The sequence below is a fragment of the Podarcis pityusensis genome, assembly GCF_964106645.2.
Source record: "Podarcis pityusensis genome assembly, chromosome: 10".
Lineage (NCBI taxonomy): Eukaryota > Metazoa > Chordata > Lepidosauria > Squamata > Lacertidae > Podarcis > Podarcis pityusensis.
In genome coordinates this window covers 45750491-45771453 of record NC_138035.1, presented here as the reverse complement: position 1 = coordinate 45771453, position 20963 = coordinate 45750491, and the positions used below count along the sequence as shown (strand labels likewise).

Below are 20963 nucleotides of genomic sequence, written 5' to 3'. Positions count from 1 at the left end.
AACCTGTGACTCTTGCACTTTCATTGGATTCTGGCTCTCATCATTGCTGCCCATTGGCTCTTCTGCCTGGGGCTGATGGGAGTTGGAGCAACAACATCTGGGCAGCCATTTTCTTCAAGGTTGTGCATGGCAACCATGGTGGACACCTCATGTTTGCATTTATGTAATTTCTTTTCCTCACCAGCTTCCTGAAGTGGTTCCAGAACGCTATAAAAATGTAATCAGGCATCAAGTCTTGAAAAAAGAACATAAAGTCAGCTGCCAGCCCCATAGAAACAGCACTGAATAACATGCTCAGACAATAAAAGGAAATGTGGTTTTTATTAGGTCAATGTTTTATGAGATTAAGAAAGAAAAGCCACTGTTTTTCTGTGCTCCGTGAAAGTTAATAGTGTCCGCACAGGAAAACAAATTAGCAGGGAAGTAGAAAATCAAGTTATGTTTTATCGAGGGAGCTGAGCATGAAATGCGCAGATTTGCATGGTAATATATCCCAAAACTATAAATGGAATGGATTTAGTGAAAATATTTTGAAAGCTATGGCGGTTTAGGAAAATGAATACAGGCAAAATTAAGCAAAGTACTGTTTGGAAGTTAATTAAAAGTTAAAAACAAATATAAATTGTAGAAAATATAATACTGGCACCAAAGAGCCATCAACAACAAAGGAATAATACGGGACAATGCAGCAACCTGAACACAGCTTGATGGGGAGTGCTGCAGCTGCTTGGCTGAGAGAAGGGAAAACAAGCTAAACAGTAAATGTAACTGATGTTCAAAGCCATATTAGACTGCAGAATGTTAAGCAATGCGAGCGTAATGGACACTGCACTGGGCCCAAGAGAGGGGTTAGCAGTCCAGGCCAGAAATAGAGTACTGCTGAACACCTTGGGTGGGTAGCTTCCAGTTTTTCTGCCCTACAAACAAGGTTGTTGGAGGGACTCTTCCCCTCCCCTCCAATACAATATCCTTTTGTAGGCATGGACTTGATTCAGGTGACCTTTTCTGTTCGTGAATGTGGATGAGCTGTAACACAACTGTCATCATGAGGTGTGTCTGAGAGCTGCAGGAGCAGAGTAAGGGGGACATCTGAAATGATTTCAGGTTTTACTATTATTATAGAATTATAGTCTTGCAGAACTGGAAGAGACCCTGAGAGTCATCTAGTCCAGCCCCCTGCAATGCAGGAATTTCAACACACCGTCACTCATCCAATCTGAAACCATATCTGACCCATTTTAGCTTTGCAAATGTGCTAGCAGTTTTATTGCTGCAGCACTAGGATGCCTTACATTTCAAAAATCTTATTTATAGTGTTATATTGATGGGGGCATGATGTAATTTTCCACTGCTTTGTTATGGCTGTGACGTGCTTTGAGCTCAACTTTGTTGTTGGAAAACCAATAACCTAACCTCACCAAATTTAGCGCCCGTTTTTGAAATGGTAGCTTTCAGACCTGAAGCCGAGTACCGCATAACTTTCAAAAGCACCTGGTGCAATCCAGGAAAAGGTTTAGCACCAAATCAATGGGATTTAAATCACAGCTTAATGCACTTATCAGATGGATGCCAGAAAGATTTAATCATGCCTTACCATCTCTTACTGAGGCCATTACGACTGACTTGTAACTTGGTTATTGGTAATTCTCTCCACAGATTCATAAGATGTTACAGGGATGTTACTTATACCCAACTTGCTTTTTCTTCTTGTGGTTGGTTGACTCTGTCACAGAAGTGGAAACTGAGTGTCTGATTCAATTTGGTTCAAGGTTTCAGAGCAAATTAAATAAAGCTGAAGCAAACTAAGCAAACCTGAGGTTTGCCCAAATTGTTAGTTAAGCTGGTGTTGTTAAGACCATTTATGTGACAGAAAAGGTCTCCTGTTGCATAAATAAAATATAATTCTGGTTAATGGTTTTGGAAAAATCATGGTGTTCCTTTAGCTTCGCTACATCCAGGGCCCCTCAATATGTCCCTTTAATTGTGCATTCATGATGACTTGTGCTGCTTTCAATACTGTTTGTGCCTGCAAAAGTTTTGGGGTGGCTATGCTGTTTCTTTCCAATCAGTGTATGCATGTAGCTTGCTGCTGAAATCTTGCAACTTTATAGCATGGCTGTTCAGGTTTAATGGTTTGCTCCACTTTTGTTGCTCTACAGCTTGGGTAGGCAAACTAAGGCCTTGAGGCCGGATCTAGCCCAATTGCCTTCTAAATCCGGCCCGCAGACGGTCCAGGAATCAGCGTGTTTTTACATGAGTAATATGTGTTCTTTTACAGTGGTACCTCGGGTTACATATGCTTCAGGTTACATACGCTTCAGGTTACAGACTCCGCTAACCCAGAAATAGTACCTCAGGTTAAGAACTTTGCTTCAGGATGAGAACAGAAATTTTGCTCCGGCGGCACGGCAGCAGTGGGAGGCCCCATTAGCTAAAGTGGTGCTTCAGGTTAAGAACAGTTTCAGGTTAAGAACGGACCTCCGGAACGAATTAAGTACTTAACCCAAGGTACCACTGTATTTACAATGCATCTCTGGGTTATTTGTGGGACATAGGAATTGGTTCATTCCCCCCCTAAACTATTGTCTGGCCCCCCACAAGGTCTGAGGGACAGTGGACCGACCCCCTGCTGAAAAAGTTTGCTGACCCCTGCTCTACAGTACAGGAGTGCCCGTCAAGATGGCAACAGTGTGATAACATCTAGCATCACAGAACAACTCATAGAATGGAATGATGAGGGGGCAGTCCAGTATAAATCCACCACGAATGCACTCTTTTTGCAACCCCCCCCTGCAAAAATCTTCACTGGTCTGGAGGATTCGCATTAAATGCACCCGTTCCTTCAATAATAGCACCACCATATCCTCATGGTGACATACACAGAATGGTAGGACGGCCAATTCTAGGATCAGTCCCATAAAGTTAGGCTTGGCCTCAACACATGGGTGACATTAAGCCCCACACAGAAAGTTCCAAATAAGCAATTTACTCTGGGGTGTATGTGCCCACAATAGTATAGTAATATTCTCCTACTTTAGACGCCATCTTTCACACTGTCTGTTGTCCAAGACACTCAAATGAGTTGCATAATTTAATTACTGAGATAAGGAACACAGCAAAAGTAAATGAAGGATGATGTGTATAGAAGGAAGTATGCAGAAAAGTATGTGATGTGCATTCTGTAAAAGCTACAAGCTTAATATGCTCACAGCTAAATGAGAACAAATGAGCTTGAAATGCAAAAACAATGTTTCCCCTTGAGATTCCTTCAACATTCTTGAAGTTTTTAAATGCACACTTACCGTTTTCCAGGATCTCTAAGGTTGTAAGAGTGATGATTCCTAAGGAGCAAAGCTTTGAGTGAATTTTGTTTCTTCAGTCCTGCAATCAGGCATTGTTCACATACTTTCCTACTGAAGGGTTGTCCCTCTAAAATTGAACCCCAAAACATATTCACTACCAAAGGAAAGTCAATTTGTGGGATGTGGAGTTTTTGTGCGGGGAGAACAGAGATAGGCATCTCTCCTTCATGTCGTCCCTCTCAGTGAAATGTGAACATCGGGGAAACTGTATTGCATCTTTTTTTCTTTTTACATTTGGGACTCCATCACCTTTTGCCCCAATGCTCAATCCTTGTCTGCTATCAAAAGATCTCTTTAGATTTCAAAAAGTAAATGTGATGGAGCACCAGGACTTTTTTTCCAGCCAGAACTCACCAGAACTCAGTTCTGACACCTCTCAGCTGGGCACCATTGCCATTATAAGAAAACAAGAGAGATGTTCATGGTGCTGGTACCTCTCTTTCTAGAGAAATAGCATTGTGAAGCACCTCATCATATACTGGAAGCCACTTCCATACCTGCAAAAACCTGCCTGAGTTCTACCTAAGGTAAAGGTAAAGGGGCCCCTGACCATTAGGTCCAGTTGTAACCGACTCTGGGGTTGCGGCGCTAATCTCGCTTTATTGGCTGAGGGAGCCGGCGTACAGCTTCCGAGTCATGTGGCCAGCATGACTAAGCCGCTTCTGGCGAACCAGAGCAGCGCATGGAAACGCCGTTTACCTTCCCACCGAAGCGGTACCTATTTATCTACTTGCACTTTGACGTGCTTTTGAACTGCTAGGTTGGCAGGAGCAGGGACCGAGCAATGGGAGCTCACCCCGTCGCGGGGATTCGAACTGCCAACCTTCTGATCGGCAAGTCCTAGGCTCTGTGGTTTAACCCACAGCGCCACCCACGTCCCTTGAGTTCTACCTAGATTGCCCTTATTTTGTGGCCCAAGAATGCGGTTTGACTTGATTTTAGCATCCTTCTAATGCACTCTGTATGTTTGTCTGCAGATCTCATAACCATATTGTTCTGCATCACTGGCTGCCCTTGTTCACAATGTTACAGCAACCCTAATCACACCTACCTGGGAGTAAGCTCCACTGAATTCAAAAGCCAATTACTTTTGAGTAGTTATGGTTAGGATTGCTCTATTGGTGGCCTAAAATACCTGTCCCCCCCAAAAAAGTATATGTGTTTTTCATATGTTGCTATTTTTAAAATATGTAATATGTAAGCCACATTGGTAGGAGTTATAAATAATTGCAAGAGACAAATAAATATGGTCCATGTCTTCCTGGTTGCTCCCTACAACCTACTGTGTGGGAAGCTTCCATTTGGATGAGGCCATAGGGAGCATTTCCTTGATGATGATGAATGTTCTGCCATTTTTATGAAAGGCTATTTTTAACTGGAGATCAGTCTAGGCAGCCCAGCTGTGATGCATCCCAGATTCTTTTTCATTCCCCTGTTGGACAAAGTTGTTGGCATCCGTCTGTCTTGAGAGACAATGGTACTGGATCCAAAAAAGCTCAGGACTGCCAGCTCCTCCTTAATCCAACTGTAAGTAAAGTTACCTGCCCAGAAACAGATTTCAGCTAAACAATTTACTTGATGAAAGCTACAAGTTACTTTCCACAGAATGTCTAATTCGGTTTCAAGGAGGTAGCTTATATTTCAAGTAAGAGGAGACAGAGCATGTGAAAAATACATGGCTCATAATCCCTTCTGCGCTTGCCCCCTGTGTCAACAACACCTGACTGGGGAAGGGATTTTCTTAAACAGCATTAAGAAAAAAATGGGGAAAATCATTTCTAAAACAATTCTTTTCTGAAAAAGATTAGTATTTAATGTACCACAGCTGGAAACATTTCAGAATGTTCATGGCCATCTCCACTATATATTTTTTAAAGATATTGGATTTTCTGCTGTTCCTGTAATTGCTGAGCACATCCATTTTAAAGGTCAGACGAAGCCAATTATCTTGGTGTGACCTCCTGTATAAGGGGTGAGCGTAGCATTCAAATGATCCCTTCTAGCAGAGGCAATAGTAGCTTGCCTTTGGACTGCAGCATACTGAGGGGGGAGATAAAGCTGAAAATCAATTTTATAGTTTATGGACACAGTTAATTTACCATTCCACTTAGTAGTTTGCTCCCATTATGAATGATCTCAGTATTACAATACACAGCTCTTATTTCCTGCCTTGGAATTTTTCAATAATTAGAAAAACTTGTTCTGTTAATTATTTTTCTCCTCGGTTTTAAATCTCCAAGGTTCACCAAAATGCTGTATAGATTTTCCTTGGTCCAATGGGAGACGATGTCTGGAATTTTCAGAGGTAAAAAGTGGATGGGGGTGAAACACTCCTCCCCTCAAAAAAAAAAAAAAAAAAAAGAAAAAAAGAAAAAAGAAAAAAGAAAAGAAAAGAAAAGAAAAGAATAGAAAAGAAAAGAAAAGAGGAAAAAACGGGGATGGAATTGCTCAGGTAAATAGTACTGAAGTATCTGCACGTTTGACTGCAGGTCCCCCTTGTCATTGTTATGCTCTGGCTGGAAGCCTCTGGTGAATGTGAATGCCCATCTGTGGATGAGGAAGCTGGTGTCAATTCGATGCATCTCCCTAACCCAACCCACCCCTAACTTCACAATGAAGCTCACTCATGCCCCCAGACTTCACACATAACCCAGACTGGGGGAGCAAAGGGAAATCAAAGAATGTGGTTTTCCAAGCTTGTAGAGGTATGTCTACAGCGAATCAAATTTTGTCCCAAATGACATCACTTAAGCATCCAAATGTGTAAGGATTGACACTGCCCACCATTGTGGACAGTACTTAAGCTAGGGAGACCTCTGTATAAGACAGTTTCATGGGAATTAGGAGCACTTCTTTAATGACCTGTGTGATGCTCTTGCCATTTCCATGTGGCTAATAAGCCAAACTAGATCTGAAGTGAGAGACCTGTGCTGAAATGGGACATTTGTGACATCATGAAGCTTCCTCTAGACCAGGCATGGCCAAACTTGGCCCTCCAGCTGTTTTGGGACTACAACTCCCACCATCCCTAGCTAACAGGACCAGTGGTCAGGGATGATGGGAACTGTAGTCCCAAAACAGCTGGAGGGCCAGGTTTGGCCATACCTGTTCTAAACCAACCAACCAAAGCAGTCACAGGAAGGAGGGAATAGAGTCAAAGGAGAAGCAAAGCAGACAGAAGGCTCAACCTTTCCCACTGCACATTTTTCTCAGTTTAAACTGTCCCTTCTCCCTGAAGCTGCTCTGTGCCCTGCAAGGAAAACCTTAGCTTGGAGTGTGTATATTTGAGATATAAATTGCAGTGCGGGTGAAATATACTCAGAGTCGCAAAGTGATTTCATGCTCTTTATTCAGCTCATAGTGGTGAGGAGGAATGAATAAATGTCCCCTCACAGTATCTGCTTTATATACATTATTTACACAATGGGCTGCACATGATTGGCTAATTCTGGAATTCTACTGTAAGCCAATCAGGTTGTGGATTCACTTCTATCTGGAGCAGGATTGGGTGGTTCCTGCCAACCAATCATACTGCTGCATTGTTCTAGGACCAATCAGACTGCTGCATTCTGAATCCTATTGTTCTAGGACCAATCAGACTGCTGCCTTTTGGATCCTATTGTTCTAGGACCAATCAGACTGCTACAGTTTGGATCCTATTCAACTCAGTACATAACACCCCTCCCCTCTAAGTTCCAGTCCTGCCCGGGAGGTCGCATTCATAGTCCTCAAGGTATGCCGGCGGCCTACGTGTGCGTTGTGGCCTGGGGTGTTCCCTGGTCCGGGCTCCGGGTTCTGGCTCGTGTTCCAAGGATGCTGGCTGTGATGCGGCTGTTTGGTCTGGTGCAACCGGCTCGCTCAGTCGTGGTTCTGGTTCCGGTGTCCTTTCGGCCTCACGGGTCCTCTCTGTATTTACTGATTCTGCCTCTCCTGCTGGCCCCTCCTGCTCTATGGGCCTCACTGCCCCGCTGTTCCCTTGGGACTCCTCTGACCTGTCCTCCTCCTGGTTTTCTCCCGGGAATCGTCGCCGTATCTGGTCGCAGTGGCGGCGCCAGCATTGCCCCCCATCCGTTAGCACCTCGTACGACACGGGGCCAGTGACCCTGGTGATTGTGGCGGGTACCCATGCTGGGCCTGCCCCAAAATTCTTTGCGTACACTGGGTCCTGGGCCTCGAAGGTCCGGGGGTTCCTGCCTTCCCCCACCACTACCTCATCCTGAGCTCTATCGGGGTGAAGGCGGTCCAATCTGATTGCAAGGCGCCGACCCATTAGTAGTTCAGCGGGGCTCCGGCCAGTCGTTGAGCTGGGGGTGCTGTGCTGTGCTAGAAGGAATGTGGCAAGGCGGTACTCCCAGTCCCCTTGCGTCATGCGGCGAAGGGTGTCCTTGGTGGTCCGCACCATGCGTTCTGCTTGGCCATTGGTGGCAGGGTGGAACGGCGCCGAACGGATGTGGCGGATGGCGTTCTGCGCTGTGAAGGTTTGGAATTCTCCTGACGTAAATGCAGTCCCGTTGTCTGAGACGAGAGTGTCAGGGAGCCCGTGGGTTGCAAACAGCCTGCGTAGTACCCGGATGGCTGCGGACGTGGAAGTGGACGGTACCAGTGCGACTTCCAGCCATTTGGTGTAGGAGTCCACCACTATGAAGAATGTTTTCCCCTGAAAGGGGCCAGCGAAATCCACATGCAGGCGTGACCATGGTGCTCGGGCGGACTCCCAGGACTGGACTGGGGCCCTTGGGGGATCTGGGCGGGATTCTTGGCAGGCCTGGCAGTGTTTGACCCAGGCCTCTATCTCTCCATCGATCCCCGGCCACCACACATAACTCCTGGCAAGGGCCTTCATTCTTACTACCCCTGGATGTGTCTCGTGTAGGGCTGTGAGGACCCTTTTGCAGAGGGGCTGGGGAACAACGACTCTGCTTCCCCATAACAGGCACCCCTTGTGGGCCGACAGTTCATGTTTGCGGGTTGTGTAGCCGGCGAATTCTGGCCCGGGGCTGCTGCTGGGCCATCCCCTCCACACCCAGTCCAGGACCCGGGAGATGACCCTATCTTTCTTGGAATGGTGTGCAACTTCTTGTGCCTGAATGGGGCGGTCGGGAAGCAGCTCCAGGCTCATAACCTCTTGTGCAGGTGCTGGGTCAGGGCCTGTTTCCGGTAGTGGTAGCCTGCTGAGGGCGTCCGCATGGCCCATCGCCTTCCCAGGTCGGTGAATCAGTGCATACTGGTAGCTGGCAAGGAAAATTGACCACCTGAGGACGCGAGGAGACAGCACTTGGGGGGTCTGCTTTTCGGGGGCAAACAAGCCAAGCAACGGCTTGTGGTCAGTCACCACGGTGAAGGGCCGCCCGTACAAGAAATCATGGAATTTTTTTTTACTCCCTTTACGATTGCCAGACCCTCCTTGTCGATTTGCGAGTAGTTCCGCTCGGTTGTGTTGAGTGTCTGGGAAAAGTACGCCACCGGTACCTCTCTTCCATCCGGGAGTTGGTGCCCCAGGACAGCTCCAATGCCATAGGGTGAGGCGTCGCATGCTAGCACCACCGGCAGCCTCTCGTCGAAGTGTGCCAAGACCGAGTTTGAGACAAGCAAGTCCTTGACTGCCTGGAATGCGGCCTCCTGGCGCTGGCCCCACACCCAAGGGGCCCGCTTGTCCAGGAGTCTGTGTAGGGGCTCCGCTACCGCCGCCTTGTGGGGAAGGAAGGAATGGTAAAAGTTCAATAGTCCCAAGAAGGCCTGAAGTTCAGTCTTGCTCTTGGGCGCTGGGGCATCACAAATGGCCCGTACCTTGTCCCCAGTCGGGTGGACCCCTTCTGCGTCCACCATAAATCCCAGAAAGTCCACCTGAGGCACTCCTAGTAGACATTTTTCCCGCTTCACCTTGAGACCCGCCGTCTGGAAACGGTGCAGAACGGTGCGGAGGCGGTCCTCAAACTCCTCTGGTGTGGGGCCGGCAATCAACACATCATCGAAGAAGGGGGTGACGCCAGGAATCCCTTTAAGGAGAGAGTCCATTATATTCTGGAATATGCCTGGTGCCACGCTGACACCGAATTGCAGCCGCTTTACCCTGAACGCTCCTCTGTGCGTCACAATCGTCTGTGCCTCTGCTGTGGCCTCATCTACTGGCAGCTGTTGATATGCTTGGGCCAAGTCCAGCTTGCCAAAAATTTTCGACCCAGCCAGGGTGGCAAGGACATGGCTGACCACTGGCACTGGGTATGCGTGGGCCGTGAGGGCCTTGTTTATGGTACATTTGTAGTCTGCGCAGATGCGGACCGAACCATTAGGCTTGACGGGTGTGACGATTGGGGTTTCCCAGGGAGCATTAGGCACCGGCTCCAGCACTCCTTGCTCTACGAGTCGGTCCAATTCCTCGTCTATACGGGGTTTCAAGGCGAACGGGACCCGGCGGGCCTTGAGCCTGACCGGTCGTACTGCGGGGTCAAGCTGTAGCGCAATGGGGGGGCCCGTATACTGTCCCAATTTCCCATCGAAAACCCCTGGAAATTCCTTGCATATGGCGTCCACGTCCACTTGTAAGCTAGTGTGGTTCACCCCGGTGACAGCTAGCCCCAGTGGTCCAAACCATGCCAATCCCAGTAAGCTAATGTAGGGGCCCTTGACCACAAGCAAGTCCAGTTGCCGCGTCCGCCCTCGGTATTGCACCCTGAAGGTCCCCACCCCCATTGTGGGGACCTTACGTTTCTGGAAGTCCCGGAGGGTGAATGGGGCTGGCCTGAGTTTGGGACCCCCAGTGGGACACAGTTTCCTTAAGGTCCTTGCCGAGATTATGGATAGAGTTGAACCCGTGTCAAGCTCCATGCGGCATGGGGCCCCCTCTATCTGTACCTCTACATAAATTTTCTCTACGTTGGGGTGGGGCAACTGGTATACCTGGAAGTCCGTGAGCTCCGTCGAGTTGCCTTGGTGCGTTGGGCCCCGGGACCTGGGGCTCTTGGATTGGTCATCTGATGCCTGGTGTCGGGTGGGCCGAGCCCGACACACCCGGGCGATGTGTCCCGATTTTCTGCACTGCCTGCACTCTGCGTTGCGGAAACGGCAGGTCCTCCTCTCGTGACTCTCCCCGCAGCTTGCGCAGTTCCCTCCTTCTCGTCGAGGCAGCTGTGGTCTGTGCGCTGCTTGAGTGCGCTGCTGTACTCGGTGCACCTCCTCCCTGTCAGATCCTGAGTCGTCGGTGAGGTCTTCATGGTGGACCCTCGGTTGGGATGGCAGGCTCGGCCGTGCCTCTTGGGTCGACCTCTCGGCAGCTTCTGTTGCCAGGGCCTCCTCCAGAGCGACCTGGAACGTTAGGTCCTTCTTAGCGTAGAGGCGCCGTTGCAGCTTCTCATCCTTCAGGCCACCGACGAGGCGGTCACGAAGCATGTTCTCCAGCTCTGAGAAGTTGCAGAACCGGGCGGCTTGGCGGAGAGAGGTCACAAACCCAGTTATGGTTTCCCCAGGGGCTTGCCGCTTTGCGTAGAAGGCATTTCGACGAGCCACCACTGAGGGCTGCGGCGAAAAGTGCCCCTTCAGCTGTTCCATTATTGTTTTGTATGGAACAGTAGCGACGTCTTCAGGCGCAAGGAGAGCCCGGGCGATTTCAAACGTCTCCTCTCCGCAGACGCTGAAGAATATCGCCCTCTTCTTGGCGTCTTCTTCGTCGGTGACCCCTTTGGCTTCTAGGAGGAAGGTGAAACGGGAGGCGTACGCTTCCCAGTCTCCAGATGCTGGGTTGAATGGCGAGAAGCTGCTGTTGGCTGCCATTCTGAGTTCCTTGTGCCCCGGAGCTGAAGCCTGGATACACGGTGCGAGGCAGCAGTGCGGCAGTTGGCGGTGCTGCGGTGCTGTGTGTGGCAGTCAGCTCAGCGGGATCCCATCCTCGTCGCCAGTGAAATATACTCAGAGTCGCAAAGTGATTTCATGCTCTTTATTCAGCTCATAGTGGTGAGGAGGAATGAATAAATGTCCCCTCACAGTATCTGCTTTATATACATTATTTACACAATGGGCTGCACATGATTGGCTAATTCTGGAATTCTACTGTAAGCCAATCAGGTTGTGGATTCACTTCTATCTGGAGCAGGATTGGGTGGTTCCTGCCAACCAATCATACTGCTGCATTGTTCTAGGACCAATCAGACTGCTGCATTCTGAATCCTATTGTTCTAGGACCAATCAGACTGCTGCCTTTTGGATCCTATTGTTCTAGGACCAATCAGACTGCTACAGTTTGGATCCTATTCAACTCAGTACATAACAGCGGGGTTGCCATATGCCCTCTTTTTCTGGGACAGGTCTTCTTTTCCACAGGTAGAGTTGTCACAGCGACCCATAGTTAAAAGCCGAAGTCGGCAAATGTGTCCTCTTTTTTGTTCTTCAAAATATGGCAACCCTAGAACCCAGTACTGCTTCCCGACCCAGCTGCAAGCCCTTTGATTGAAACAACGATGGGGGTCTCATTCACAGATTTTATGCGTCAAGTTTGGTTCAGAGTTCCATACCTCCTTGGTCAGATTTCAAATGATCGTGTGGAAAACGGGAGGCCTATGCTGGTGCTCAGGGCCAGCCCAAGACATTTTGGCACCAGAGGCGAACCACAAAATGGTACTCCCTCGGGAATCAAAGGCCATCATGGTGGGGGGAGGGGCCAGTTCTGGATCATGTCAGCTGGGTGCAGAGCCCAGTAGATCCTCAGAGGGCAGCCCCCACCTTTTCCTTCCTGGGGTGGGAGGAGACCAGCAGCGCCTTCTACTTGCCGAGAGGCCACTCTAGACGTGTCACTGGGGTGGGGCTGCCAAAGTACAGTCATACCTCGGGATAAATGTGCTTCAAGTTAAGTATTTTTGGGTTGCGCTCCGTGGCGACCCGGAAGTAACGGAACATTACTTCTGGTTTTCGCCGTGTGCGCATGCGCAGACAGTCAAAATGACGTCACACACATGCGCCGAAGCTGCGAAAGGCGACCTGCGCACACACAGATGCGTGGACGTGAGTTGCGTTCACTTCAGGATGCGAACAGGGCTCCGGAACGGATCCCGTTCGCATCCCAAGGTACCACTGTAGTGGCAGAACTGGCCTCCAAGGAGCGTGCCACAGCCGTTGCTCTCACTGAGAGCCAGTGTGATGTAGTGGTTAAGAGCGGTGGACTCATAATCTGGTGAACCGCGTTTGTGTCTCTGCTCTTCCACAAGCAGCTGCTGGGTGACCTTGGGCTAGTCACACTTCTTTGAAGTCTCTCAGCCCCACTCACCTCACAGAGTGTTTGTTGTGGGGGAGGAAGGGAAAGGAGAATGTTAGCCGCTTTGAGACTCCTTCGGGTAGTGATAAAGCGGGATATCAAATCCAAACTCTTCTTCTTCTCACTGCGGCAGTGGCAGCAGCAGCAGGCAATGCATTCCTTGGAGGCTGGATTTACTGCCCCCGTGAAGCCTGCCGCCCAAAGTGGTTGCCTCACCTTGCCTCATGGGTGGGCCAGCCCTTCTAGTGCTAAACTACACACTATGCCTGGGAATCCAGTATTCTGAAAGGACCAGGCCAAGTGGCAACTCCACTGCCATTGACCTAAGGACAGAGCTGTCGTTCTTCTCCATTAAACTGAAGAGAAATCCTTTTATATGCTTAGTCTGAATGGGAAGCTCTGTCCCTCTAGAAGTTGCTGGACTCCACTTCTCATCATCCCTGGTCACTGGCTATCATAGGAGCCAACTCCTAGGGGCCATGGCAACTTTGGCCCCTGCAACAAAATATTTGAGAGAGCTGTGCCCCTGCAAAGTTGCTGGGCATTCCCATTCAAACAGGGTGTGTGCACCTTGTCATTTGATCCATTATGTGGGGCAGGGCTTACCTTGGGCCCCCAGAATATTTTATTCAAGTTGGCACCCCTGCTGACTTTGCTGGCAGGGGCTGATGGGAGCTGGAATTTGACAACATCTGGGGGGCCACATATGTTCTGCCCATGGGCCATGGGGTGCTTTTTGAAAGACCAACAATTCTAGTTCTTGGAATTTAGGGCAGCATAAATAATAATATACGAAGTAACTAGACAGCCTTTATTCAGAAATAGCCTCACTGTGTTCAGTGGGCTTTAAAAGGTAAAGGGACCCCTGACCATTAGGTCCAGTCGTGACCGACTCTGGGATTGCGACGCTCATCTCACTTTATTGGCCGAGGGAGCCGGCGTACAGCTTCCGGGTCATGTGGCCAGCATGACTAAGCCGCTTCTGGCGAACCAGAGCAGCACATGGAAATGCTGTTTACCTTCCTGCTGGAGCGGTACCTATTTATCTACTTGCACTTTGATGTGCTTTCGAACTGCTAGGTTGGCAGGAGCAGGGACTGAGCAATGGGAGCTCACCCCGTCGCAGGGATTTGAACCACCGACCTTCTGATTGGCAAGTTCTAGGCTCTGTGGTTTAACCCACAGCGCCACCCGCGTCCCTCAATGGGCTTTACTCCCTGGTAAATGTGCATGAGATTTGTATGGGTTTTATAGTCTAGAGCTGAAAATCTATGCAAACTTGCTTGGGAGTGAAATATACTCCCAGGTTAAGCATGTTTAGGATGGGGCTATGAATGTACAGTATTCTTTTTGCTTGCTAAAAACACAAAGGCAAGCATGCTAGAAGAAAGAAGTTAATGATCAGTTGCGACAGGGTTATTTATCTGTGACACACGAGTACAAGGAAATATAAAGGAAGGGCGTTTGATTAATTTTAAGTTCCCTGGAAATGCTTTTCTCCCCAATCAAACTTCCTGATGACCTTTTCTCTGAACAGCTTGACAAGAAAATCCATAATACAAAAAAGCAGTCAGGTAGAATGCAAAGAGCTTGCTTTAAATAAGCAATTGTTTTATTTATGAACTGTTCATAAAAATGTGCGGCACATGCTCAGAGAGTTTGGATTTGTTGATTCCAGTATAAAAATACACTTAAGATACATAATTTAAATCAACAATAACTGTATTACCTTTGGTTGGTAAATGGTTTGTTAGGAACACAGATGGATACAATAATGCAGCATATAAAATGTATTATATTCCCCCAGATACTTTTAAAGTATTCAATGGTCAGAACAGAATTTATGGTCGACATATTTCAGAATAATTCCTGGACTGCTGTAAACAATTTCCCTCTATCAAATATGTGTTTGGCTGCTTGGCTTTTAGCAACACTATTTTATTTATTTACTTTGCTTTCAAATAACCCATGGAAAATTAATTACTTCTACATGCAATTGAATCTGATTTATTTTATTTTTATTTTTATTTTTATTTTTAAAGTATTCAATGGTCAGAACAGAATTTATGGTCGACATATTTCAGAATAATTCCTGGACTGCTGTAAACAATTTCCCTCTATCAAATATGTGTTTGGCTGCTTGGCTTTTAGCAACACTATTTTATTTATTTACTTTGCTTTCAAATAACCCATGGAAAATTAATTACTTCTACATGCAATTGAATCTGATTTATTTTATTTTTATTTTTTTACAATATTTCTTAAATATAATGAGCTTGTCAAAATCACTAGTCCATCCCCCAAGGACTTTAAAAATAATCCAATGTGTTCTTTTGTTGGTGTGTTCAACAGGCAGCAGCTGCAAAGTTATGGTCTTCTGCTTCTGTAGATAGTCATTGAACATCTGTTGATGGTGAGGTGACCTATAACAAATATTATTGAACCTTAATGGGATTATAATAATAATAATAATAATAATAATTTATTATTTATACCCCGCCCATCTGGCTGGGTTTCCCCAGCCACTCTGGGCGGCTTCCAAAAGAATATTAAAATACAATGATACATCAAACATTAAAAGCTTCCCTAAAAAGGGCTGCCTTCAGATGTCTTCTAAAAGTCTGATAGTTGTTGTTCTCTTTGACATCTGGTGGGAGGGCGTTCCACAGGGAGGGCGCCACTACCGAGAAGGCCCTCTGCCTGGTTCCCTGTAACTTGGCTTCTCGTAGTGAGGGAACCGCCAGAAGGCCCTCGGTGCTGGACCTCAGTGTCCGGGTAGAACGATGGAGGTGGAGACGCTCCTTCAGGTATACTGGACCGAGGCCGTTTAGGGCTTTAAAGGTCAGCACCAACACTTTGAATTGTGCTCGGAAACGTACTGGGAGCCAATGTAGGTCTTTCAAGACCGGTGTTATATGGTCTCGGCGGCCGTTCCCAGTCACCAGTCTGGCTGCTGCATTCTGGATTAGTTGTAGTTTCCGGGTCACCTTCAAAGGTAGCCCCACGTAGAGCGCATTGCAGTAGTCCAAGCGGGAGATAACCAGAGCATGCACCACTCTGGCAAGGCAGTCCGCGGGCAGATAGGGTCTCAGCCTACGTACCAGATGGAGCTGGTACACAGCTGCCCTGGACACGGATTTAACCTGTGCCTCCATGGACAGCTGTGAGTCCAAAATGACTCCCAGGCTGCGCACCTGGTCCTTCAGGGGCACGGTTACCCCATTCAGGACCAGGGAATCCCCCACACCTGCCCGCCTCCTGTCCCCCAGAAACAGTACTTCTGTCTTGTCAGGATTCAATCTCAATCTGTTTGCCGCCATCCATCCTCCAACCGCCTCCAGACACTCACACAGGACCGTCACCGCCTTCACTGGTTCTGATTTGAAAGAGAGGTAGAGCTGGGTATCATCCGCATACTGATGAACACCCAGCCCAAACCCCCTGATGATCTCTCCCAGCGGCTGCATGTAGATGTTGAAAAGCATGGGGGAGAGGACAGAACCCTGAGGCACCCCACAAGTGAGAGCCCAGGGGTCTGAACACTCATCCCCCACCACCACTTTCTGAACACGGCCCAGGAGGAAGGAGCGGAACCACTGTATGACAGTGCCCCCAGCTCCCAGCCCCTCAAGACGGTCCAGAAGGATGTTATGGTCGATGGTATCAAACGCCGCTGAGAGATCCAGCAGAACTAGGAAACAGCTCTCACCTTTGTCCCTAGCCCGCCGGAGATCATCAACCAGTGCGACCAAGGCAGTTTCAGTCCCGTGATGAGGCCTGAATCCCGATTGGAAGGGATCCAAATGGTCCGCTTCTTCCAGGCGTGCCTGGAGTTGTTCAGCAACCACTCGCTCAATCACCTTGCCCAAGAATGGAAGATTTGAGACTGGGCGATAGTTGGCCATCGTGGCCGCATCTAAAGATGGTTTTTTAAGAAGCGGTTTAATAACCGCCTCTTTCAGCGGGTCTGGGAAGGCTCCCTCACGGAGGGAAGCATTCACCACCCCACGAAGCCCATCGCCCAGCCCTTCCCGGCTAGCTTTTATAAGCCAGGATGGGCAAGGATCAAGGAGACAGGTGGTTGGTTTCACTCGTCCAAGCAGCCTGTCCACATCCTCGGAGGTAACAGATTGGAATTGATCCCACGCAATTTGACTAGACAGGACTCTAGCACTCTCCCGCCCCGGCCCTGCTCCCACGGTGGCGTCTACCTCTTCCCGAATCTGAGCGACTTTATCTGCAAAAAACTTTGCAAAATCATTGCAGGAGATCATGTGGCCCGTACTGGGCCCCGATGTAGCAGGTGGTTCCGCTAAATTGCTCTAGATTACTCTAGAGTACATGGTTATTTTATACAATTGTGTTTTGCCAGACCCTCCAAGTGTCCCTATTTTCTAGGGACAGTCCCGGATTTACAGAAGGCATCCCCATTTCTGATTTGATCCCAGAATGTCCCACTTTTCCTTAGGACATCCCTATTTTCATTGGAGAAATGTTGGATGGTATGGTGTTATGCAACCCCTGAGCCAAGGAGATAAGTAAAAACGTAAAGGACCCCTGGACGGTCAAGTCCAGTCAAAGGCAACTATGGAGTTGCGGCGCTCATCTCGCTTTCAGGCCAAGGGAGCTGGTATTTGTCCACAGACAGCTTTCCAGGTCATGTGGCCAGCATGACTAACCACTTCTGGAGCAACAGAACACCGTGATTGAAGCCAGAGCACATGGAAACACTGTTTACCTTCCCAGCACTTGCACTGGTGTGCCTTTTAACTGCTAGGTTGGCAGAAGCTGGGACGGAGCAACGGGAGCTCACTCCGTCGTGGGGATTTGAACTGCTGACCTTCTGATCTGCAAGCCCAAGAGGCTCAGTGGTTTACACCACAGCACCACCCGCATCTCCAACTATGGTACCTCGGGTTAAGTACTTAATTTGTTCCGGAGGTCCGTACTTAACCTGAAACTGCTCTTAACCTTAAGCACCACTTTAGCTAATGGGGCCTCCTGCTGCTGCCGTGCCGCCGGAGAACAATTTCTGTTCTCATCCTGAAGCAAAGTTCTTAACCTGAAGCAATATTTCTGGATTAGTGGAGTCTGTAACCTGAAGCGTATATAACCTGGAGCGTATGTAACCCGAGGTACCACTGTATGTTGGAAGCCGTCCAGAGTGGCTGGGGCAACCCAGTCAGATAAGCAGGGTATTATTATTAATAACTTTATTATTATTAATAGAATGGGACATCCCTATTTTCATCAGAGAAGTGTTGTGATCCACAGCCTAATCTGATATTCTCTACGTCCCTCCCCCCACCCCCACCCCTGAGTTGTTGAGGGGCACATTCTCTTGGAAGTAATAAATCTATCAGGCCAAAAACTAATCTATGTTGATGGTGGGCTGGACCAATGGACCAAACTTCAAAGTGGGCAGGACCACCCAGTTTTGTCCCTCCTTCTACCACATCTCTCCCTTTCTAACACCTCTCTTTTTCTTCCCACTCGGGAGGCTGTAAGAGGAGGAACAAATCCCTTTGGCCAGAGGCCTGGCTTATGCAGATGGCTTTTGAAATTATGCCAGAGGCTACAGCAAACCCGGCCAAGTTTCTATGTAAATGGAACCTTTCAGCATAGTCATGGCACTCCTACTTTGCAACACTATTCCCATTGAAATCAGACAGGCACCTGCAATTTTGATATTTCGTCTCCCACTGAAAACATTTCTGATTTGCCAAGAGCTTTTAGAGGATAGATTGATCTGTATTTTTAAATGATTTTATGATATTTTAAACTCTGGGATGGGGGTTATTGTTCTGTCGGTTATTGTGTTGTGTGTTTTTGTGTGTTTGTATTTTAAACCACCCTGTGACCCTCGGATGAAAGGTGGTATAGAAATTTAATAAATAATGATGATGATGATGTTTTTAGTGGCAGTGCCACAATATTTTTTTAAATGAGCTGGCTAGTTAATGCTTTTAAAAATAAAATACAATGAAATGAAATGAAAGTGTTGCAGGTTGCCCATTCCTGGATTAAAAGATGATACTGTATTAGATTATTATTTGGCAGAAAACTCAAACCATTGAAGCACACACATACCTATTTTCCAGGCATTCTGGAAAACACGGAATGACAGACTCTGAGTAATAGCATCTGCAATCAAGCCATCTACAGTACCTGACACCAACCCTTTGCAGGAGTTTTGTGGAGCAAGTGAGTTGCCTCCATATCTATTATTTTTTAATGATAGCAAAACAAATGAGTACAACAAGCTTACCAGACTCATTCACCAGCCGCGTAGTGCAAATTGCCAGGTGTTTGATTAGCTGCCTCCTTTTTGCAATCTGCTTTTGGCCTCCTAGTTTGACATTTTGCTTTTATGCCTGTTGCATGTTCCTTAATGATTTAAATGGAACACAATTTTATCCTTTGTAAACTTTTAGTCAGTTGCAGGAATAGTAGTGCTTTTACACACACACACACACACACCCTCCCTCATGCACAGAGAGTACAATCCAGCCAACATTAATGATTTTTTAAGTCCCAGTGATGTCGAAGAGTTAATAATAATATGCTGAGTTTTTCTCTGCTGAAATGTAGAAAAATTGGAAGTGCCTAACTTTATCTGGATCCTAGGATGAACTGAGGTTGTGGAGTCCTCGTTCTCCTCAAATCCATAGAGTTCTGGTTTTATAAACAGAAATGTTGTAGGACTAAGTTCTCAGCATGAAAAATTCATTGCCTTGGCAAAGGAAACAATGGTCTCTGCTGCAATGCTTTATTTTTTAATAAAATAGTATTAACTTTAGACTATCCTCTCTTGTTATTTTAACAATGTATTTCATAAAAAGGGAATTTTGCATTGGTTTAAACTCCCTGCATCATGCATGCCTAATTGCTGTTTTAGAATGCAATCGTATACCGACTTGCTTGTGAATAAGCACCGTTTAATTCAATGGGATTTCCTTGCATCGAATTACTACTTTAATCACGTCATTTATTTATTAGATAAATATATCCTTTCTTCCCTCCAAAGAGTTTAAGGTTATTTCCATTTTTATCCACACAAGTACCCTGTGAAGAGGGTTAGGGTGAGAGATAGTGACTGGCCCAGGGTCACCAAGTGAGTGGCGATTTGAACCCATGTCTCCCCAATCCTAGTCCAATACTCAAGCTCAAACTCAATACTGGCATAACATGTGCAGCTTTAGCACAGCTCATCAGAAGCTTTGGACTGCTAAGCAGGGACTGCCAAATTAGTTTCATGTTGCTTAGTTTATATTTGTTTTAGACTGTAAAGGTAAAGGGACCCCTGACTATTAGGTCCAGTTGTGGCCGACTCTGGGGTTGCAGCGCTCATCTCGCTTTATTGGCTGAGGGAGCCAGTATACAGCTTCTGGGTCATGTGGCCAGCATGACTAAGCCGCTTCTGGCGAACCAGAGCAGCACACGGAAACGCCGTTTACCTTCCTGCCGGAGCGGTACCTATTTATCTACTTGCACTTTGACGTGCTTTTGAACTGCTAGGTTGGCAGGAGCAGGGACCGAGCAATGGGAGCTCACCCCGTTGCGGGGATTCGAACCGCCGACACCTTCTGATCAGCAAGTCCTAGGCTCTGTGGTTTAACCCACAGCGCCACCCGTGTCCTGTTTTAGACTGTACCTACATTTAAAATGTATTAATACGACCCAAAGTTCTAAAGGGTTCTGCTTTGCACACAGTAGAACTCTAGTGATGCACACGGGTAGCCTTGCTCATTTTGATGTCATGGAATGCTCTGTGACAGCAATGAGGATGCTTGCAGGAATTATTATTATTATTATTATTATTATTATTATTATTATTAGTTTTATTGGGTTTTTTGTGTTATAAACAGGGGAACAGTACATCTGTTGTCTCCACTTTGAATTCAGTCTTTTTCACAGTTTGTTTACATTTGGTGAGAGACATTTTTGTCATAGACATCTTGGTGAGGGGGTAGAGAAATGGGGATACTGTTCTTTCGTTCTGTTGCCTATTCTTAGTGTTGGGGTGGGTTGTGTCAGCATCACATGAGCGGGTTCTTTGAGTATTTATTTAGTTATTTATTTATTATCAATATTGCGATAGGTTGGGGTTCCTGAGCTTGCTTGGTTGTGTTTAGTTGATTGCGGTGTGGTTTATTTGTGTGAGGGAGGTGGGCTAGGTTGTTGGGTCAGGTGAGCCATATTGATTTGTATGCTGCTGAAGGGGGAATAGGTTATTGTCTTGTTGTGTTGTGTATCTAATAAAGGGGAACCACACTGGGGTGAAGCATCTTCTGTAGCTTGTCCCCGTGCTAGTTTGAGTTTGTTGGTTAGCTTTCCCAGTAGGGCGGTTTCCCATACGC

At 47.3% G+C, this 20963-nt stretch overlaps 2 long non-coding RNA genes across 6 annotated transcripts in view; both read left to right on the top strand.

Moving 5' to 3' along the window:
- Positions 1–20963, top strand: part of LOC308457409 — a 31544-nt gene that overhangs the window by 6191 nt on the left and 4390 nt on the right. For 3 of the 4 annotated variants that reach the window (XR_013976886.1, XR_013976888.1, XR_013976889.1), the window contains exons 5-6: positions 14956–15016; positions 18705–18807. This is a non-coding gene — a long non-coding RNA (uncharacterized lncRNA). The remainder of the gene's footprint in view (positions 1–14955; positions 15017–18704; positions 18808–20963) is intronic. The other variant, XR_013976887.1, reaches the window with a different exon arrangement.
- LOC308457415 lies at positions 4079–11763 on the top strand. 2 transcript variants are annotated; one of them, XR_013976898.1, is made up of 3 exons: positions 4079–4889; positions 5603–5667; positions 11660–11747. It is a non-coding gene; the product is annotated as an uncharacterized lncRNA (long non-coding RNA). The 2 variants fall into 2 exon arrangements; XR_013976897.1 differs by having other exon boundaries at positions 4080–4889; positions 11676–11763.